The sequence below is a fragment of the Oncorhynchus clarkii genome, chromosome 28, assembly GCF_045791955.1.
Source record: "Oncorhynchus clarkii lewisi isolate Uvic-CL-2024 chromosome 28, UVic_Ocla_1.0, whole genome shotgun sequence".
NCBI lineage: Eukaryota > Metazoa > Chordata > Actinopteri > Salmoniformes > Salmonidae > Oncorhynchus > Oncorhynchus clarkii.
In genome coordinates this window covers 42,826,760-42,833,431 of record NC_092174.1, presented here as the reverse complement: position 1 = coordinate 42,833,431, position 6,672 = coordinate 42,826,760, and the positions used below count along the sequence as shown (strand labels likewise).

The following is a 6,672-nucleotide window of genomic DNA, read 5'->3' as shown; positions in this document are numbered from 1 at the left end:
GATATATATATCTAAAAAATAAAAATAAACGTTTTTATCTTTTCTCTAAATAAGCTTTGTTGTACAATTAAAAAGGTCAAACACACTGCATTTTAGACAGTCAGCAATAATCTAATGAATTCAGGGATTGTGACGTTCTAACCTAGACTTTAGACTTAGACGAATGCACATTTTCCACAAACATCAGACCTCACTAATAATTCCACCTGGGTTTTTGGTAATAATCACTGATCTGGCTTTCAAGTCTCTCCATGAAAATGCCTCTTTACGTTACGAATTTAACTAGAAACGTGCATTCACTAATAAAGACTAACTTATTGTAGGTATTCTAGAACATGAACACAGGTCTCATTAACAATCTCTCAAGAACAAGCCCACGTCCAAGTGAGTAGCTAGCTAATCTTTATATTTAAACCTTAGCCAACTTGGATCTATATGCTAGCTAACAAAGTATAACAGTTGAATAGTTATGAACAAACCCTTCTGTCTGTCGTCAACTGTTTGAACAGCATGCTAAGCCTTTCCACTTTGTTCAGATGTTCAAATCAAAATGGCCTATCTTATTTCTCAGAAAGAGAAACAATTCCTGTGATTTATACTTATTGCACATTTATAAAAACCCAGCCATTGACAGCTAGTGTAACAGTCTTTGGCTAAAATGCTGCCAGCGGTATGTGGTAGGTTCATTGTTACTCCCGTTTTAGTAGTGTCTGGTCTTTGAGGAGTTGAGACATGAAAAGGATATCTCTAGAAAGGTTAACTACTCCTCTATTACAGTCAAATAATGTCTCAGTGTGTTTCGGTGTCCATATAAGCTATTCTGTTGGATCAAACCTTAAATGCAAAAAAAAAAATCTCATTAATTTGAATACATGTTAATATTCCAAATGCCAGTATCGCAAGTATCAAGTTATTCAAAGTTTGGTTTTTATGAGAGTTTAATGTCAGCTTGTTCTCATGTTGTCTTAGGAGTCGTGTCTCCAATGCTCCTTCTGCTCTGTGTGCACCTTCCTATTTACACACACACCAAGCCCCTCCCCCTGCCATTCACATCAACAAAAGATGACAGATCACTTCCTCCTCTCTGACAAGCCCTAGGGCCCATAGTGCTCTGGTCAAAAGTAGTGCACTATGTCAGGAATAAGGTGGGATTTGGGACAGTCAAAAGTTATTTCCCCTGATTCTACCAAGTTATTTCCCCTGAGCCGATGAAGTTATTTCCCCTGAATCTACCAAGTTATTTCCCCGAGACGATAAAGTTATTTCCCCTGAGTCGGTCAAGTTATTTCCCCTGAGTCGGCCAAGTTATTTCCCCTGAGTCGGCCAAGTTATTTCCCCTGAGCCGATGAAGTTATTTCCCCTGAGTCAGCCAAGTTATTTCCCCTGAGTCTACCAAGTTATTTCCCCTGAGCCGATTAAGTTATTTCCCCTGAGGCGACCAAGTTATTTCCCCTGAGTCGACCAAGTTATTTCACGAGTCGACCAAATTATTTCCCCGAGCCGCTGAAGTTATTTCCCCTGAGTCTACCAAGTTACTTCCCCTGAGTCTACCAAGTTATTTCCCCGAGTCGATCAAGTTATTTCCCCTGAGTCTACCAAGTTATTTCCCCTGAGTCTACCAAGTTATTTCCCCTGAGTCTGCCAAGTTATTTCCCCTGAGTCTACCAAGTTATTTCCCCTGAGTCGGCCAAGTTATTTCCCCTGAGTCTACCAAGTTATTTCCCCTGAGTCTACCAAGTTATTTCCCCTGAGTCTACCAAGTTATTTCCCCTGAGTCTACCAAGTTATTTCCCCTGAGTCGTAAACATGAAATGCAGCAGAGGTGAGGAGAGCGATACCAAGACGTCAGGCTCAGAGGATAAGAGAAGAAACCGGTCAGCAGGTAGCTGGTAGTGTTGGACCAAATCAAATCGGATTTGTCACATGTGCCGAATACAACAGTGAAATGCTTACAGTAAACCGAAAGGTCGCTGGTTCGAATCCCAGAGCAGACTGATGTGCCCTGAACCCTGACTGTTCCTGTATGTCGCTCACACAACACATTGTCATTCTCACATCTCTGTGTTTCCGTTTCCCTGCCCAGGGGTTCCAACAGGCGAGGCCACAGGTTTGTGGTTTGGTAAATGATTAACTAAGAGAAGTGAGGCTCTTGGCCTGCATTTACAGTGTCTCAGATTAGGAATCACATGTGGTGATATAAAAGGAGAAAACTGATCCTAGATTCTACTCCGTAACTTTTTGTGAACACAGACCCTGATTTGGTCAGGCCAGGAGGACAGAGGAGGCGTTCAGTTCTCTCCGACTGGGAGGGAAAACACCCCATGGGGAAATGTGGTCTTTTCATGCCAAACAAAGCAAGACAGACATGTTGTCTTTACACAGTGTGCCCTGAGAGCTTAAGACAGCTCTGGTGGAACAGGGCTAGCTGCTAAAAGGATATTTGGTATTTTTCTCCCTCTCTCTCTCTTTCTCTCTCCCGTTTTCTCTCTCTCTCTTTCATTCCGTCCGTGACACACTGCCTAGTGTTGAGCAACAGGCTTATATTGAGCAACACCTGCTGCCATTACTCTGCTAAGCTAATGCTATAAACACGCTATTGAGAAATTGTTTTATAACATAGGCCTAAGTGTAAAAAAATATATGAATGTATCATATCAGATAGGCCTAATTGTTGGGGGGGGGGGGGGGGGATTACTCAGGAAACCCCTCCCGAAGGCATTACATCTCAGTGCTCGAGGCGTCACTACAGACCCTGGTTCGATTCCAGGCTGTATCACAACCGGCCGTGATTGGGAGCCCCATAGGTTGGCCCCAGCGTCTTCCGGGTTCGGCCAGCGGTAGGCTGTCATTGTAAATAAGAACTTGTTCTTAACCGACTTGCCTTTGTTAAATAGAAAGGTTCAAATAAAACAAATAAAAGCTAAAAACACTTTGCTAAAAACTATGTAAAGAGAAAGAAATGCACCAACATCTCTGCGAAGCTATTTCATTACTCTGCTAAAGATCCTACAGAGAACGAGCTCAAAAAAAAGCCCAACAGAATATAGACCAAAGATGTTTGAATAAAAAGAAGCCCAACAGAATATAGACCAAAGATGTTTGAATAAAAAGAAGCCCAACAGAATATAGACCAAAGATGTTTGAATAAAAAGAAGCCCAACAGAATATAGACCAAAGATGTTTGAATAAAAAGAAGCCCAACAGAATATAGACCAAAGATGTTTGAATAAAAAGAAGCCCAACAGAATATAGACCAAAGATGTTTGAATAAAAAGAAGCCCAACAGAATATAGACCAAAGATGTTTGAATAAAAAGAAGCCCAACAGAATATAGACCAAAGATGTTTGAATAAAAAGAAGCCCAACAGAATATAGACCAAAGATGTTTGAATAAAAAGGAAAGAAGAAGACTGATTTCCATTGAACACTCCTAAAACTAACACACACTATTTAACCAGCCTGGCCTTTGGACAACGCTAACCTTTCCCGGGAAATCATGTGGGTTAAGCCTACATTTTAAATGAAACGCAGCCTAAACCATGAACCGTTTTAAAGCTTTCAAAAGCCTTGAATTGGCACTGTTTTTCAAACTCCAGGAAACAGCCGTCTCTTCCCCTACTTGGGGATCTCCCTATGCCAACCTCAGCTGCTCAGAACCTTCGTAGCTCAGAACCACAGCTACTCAGAACCTCAGTAGCTCAGAACCACAGCTACTCAGAACCTCAGAACCACAGCTACTCAGAACCTCAGTAGCTCAGAACCACAGCTACTCAGAACCTCAGTAGCTCAGAACCACAGCTGCTCAGAACCTCAGTAGCTCAGAACCACAGCTGCTCAGAACCTCAGTAGCTCAGAACCTCAGCAGCTCAGAACCTCAGCAGCTCAGAACCACAGCTACTCAGAACCACAGCTACTCAGAACCACAGCCACTCAGAACCTCATTAGCCCATAACCACAGTAGTCCAGAACCTCAGCTACTCAGAACCTCAGCTACTCAGAACCTCAGTGGCTCTTTTTTAACTGAAATTCTTGTTGCTGAAACCTTTGCCTGTAGTTTGCCAGGGGAGATAAAGTCTACGTCCCAACAAGGCGCCCTATTCCCAACATAGTGCACTTCTTTTGACTAGTGCCCCATGCGCCGTAGAACACTGTGCCATTAGGGACGCAACGAAGGACAACTGGAAAAGCAGGTTATTGGGCCTGAAAGTAGCGCTGCTGTAGACTCCGCGGGCGCCTCACCTTAACAGCGGTAGCTAGGGGACACACCACGAACACGCTATTCAAAGTCCTGTTAAAAAAAAACAAAAAAAAAACCAGGGGAGGGCTTGCAGCAGACAGGGTCATTTACCAGAGAGGCGACCAATAGAGCTGAGCCAAGAGAAGGCTAAACTATTGTTTTGGCTTAACAAGCAAGAGTGAACAAGGACAAAAGAAAAAGACCACAAAAGAAGAGAGAGAGAAAATACCTCGGTAGTGAAGAAGAGGATCACATCACCCTCGTTCTTTTAGGAGACAAGTTAACAAGGATCTTTTTGCAGGGGGTTTTCTGTTTTGTTTCTATTGGTTTTTTCTCGAATTGACACCTGTGCTGATGGGGGGGGGGGGGGGGGGGGGGCTGAATTAGCCTACTAATTTGCATGCCCAAAGTCTCAGTTACCATTACCATGTTTTACAGCAGAAACATTTAAAATGTCACTTACCTAGATCTAGAAAATATATATATTTTGTATTCCCGTGAGAAACCTTCTTTTGGTAGTTAGTTCCAAGAATGTTCTACCACAATATCCAAATCCTTCCAGAAATCCTTAAAGAATATCCTCCAGAATCCAGGGAAGGTTAAGAGAATCTTTATAGAACTCAAGTCGCTCTTCTCCCTGCTTAGATAATCCACAACTAACTGTTCACACCGTTGAAGAAAATTCTCTCTCTCTCTCTCTCTCTCTCTCTCTCTCTCTCTCTCTCTCTCTCTCTCTCTCTCTCTCTCTCTCTCTCTCTCTCTCTCTCTCTCTCTCTCTCTCTCTCTCTCTCTCTCTCTCTCTCTCTCTCTCTCTCTCTCTCTCTCTCTCTCTCTCTCACTCACTCACTCACTCACTCTCTCACTCACTCTCTCTCTCTCAGTAGTTTGCAGAGACCCTTCAGCACCAAAGGTTGATCACTCACTGAGTTGTGTTCACACACAGCCGGGGAGGAGCCAAGCTCCAACCTGTGATGTCATAGGGTGTCGGATTTCACTGGGAGGGGGGGGGGGGGGGCAGGGCAGGAGATGGATTGGCTTCCTGAACTCTGAACAACAAGAGAGACGGTTGGAGTTTACCTGTGCACAACAAAAAAGGTTTGGGGTATGTGTGCTTTTACAGATATGGAGAGGATTTCCGTGCAAGTCTGTGAGTGTGAAATAAATACAAGATTTTCAAGGTCTGAGTGGGAGATTTTATAATGAAAACAGTAAACGCTCAACTAAAACAACATATCCACACAGATAGATCCACTTCACATATCCACACAGATAAATCCATTTCACATATCCACACAGATATATCCACTTCTAATATCCACACAGATAGATCCACTTCACATATCCACACAGATAGATCCACTTCACATATCCACACAGATAGATCCACTTCACATATCCACACAGATAAATCCACTTCACATATCCACACAGATAGATCCACTTCACATATCAACACAGATATATCCACACAGATATATCCACTTCACGTATCCACACAGATAAATCCACACAGATAGATCCACTTCACATATCCACACAGATAGATCCACTTCTAATATCCACACAGATAGATCCACTTCACATATCCACACAGATAAAGCCACTTCACATATCCACACAGATAGATCCACTTCACATATCCACACAGATAGATCCACTTCACATATCCACACAGATAGATCCACTTCACATATCCACACAGATATATCCACACAGATAGATCCACTTCACATATCCACACAGATCCACTTCACATATCCACACAGATAAATCCACTTCACATATCCACACAGATAGATCCACTTCACATATCCACACAGATAGATCCACTTCACATATCCAAACAGATATATCCACACAGATATATCCACTTCACGTATCCACACAGATAAATCCACACAGATAGATCCACTTCACATATGCACACAGATAGATCCACTTCTAATATCCACACAGATAGATCCACTTCACATATCCACACAGATATATCCACTTCACATATCCACACAGATAGATCCACTTCACATATCCACACAGATATATCCACACAGATAAATCCACACAGATAGATCCACTTCACATATCCACACAGATAGATCCACTTCTAATATCCACACAGATAGATCCACTTCACATATCCACACAGATAGATCCACTTCACATATCCACACAGATAGATCCACTTCACATATCCACACAGATATATCCACACAGATAAATCCACAGATAGATCCACTTCACATATCCACACAGATAGATCCACTTCACATATCCACACAGATAAATCCATTGACAGACAGACAGAGAAGTAAACAGGGGTCACAATACAACACAAGCTGTCTTGAACAGATTAGCAAACCAGTACTCTCAAGAGATTGGTTACAATTTGATTTAACCATCACAACGTGTTCCTAGCGACGCTAACGCTAGCTAAC

General features: G+C 42.4%; 1 protein-coding gene across 1 annotated transcript in view; it reads right to left on the bottom strand.

Annotated features, from left to right (window-relative positions):
* Nucleotides 1-4,936, bottom strand: part of LOC139386946 (receptor-type tyrosine-protein phosphatase F) — a gene marked incomplete in the record, with an annotated part of 253,682 nt that extends 248,746 nt beyond the window's left edge. Inside the window, 1 exon segment of the mRNA XM_071132849.1 lies at nt 4,701-4,936.
* Between the last annotated feature and the right edge of the window lie 1,736 nt (nt 4,937-6,672).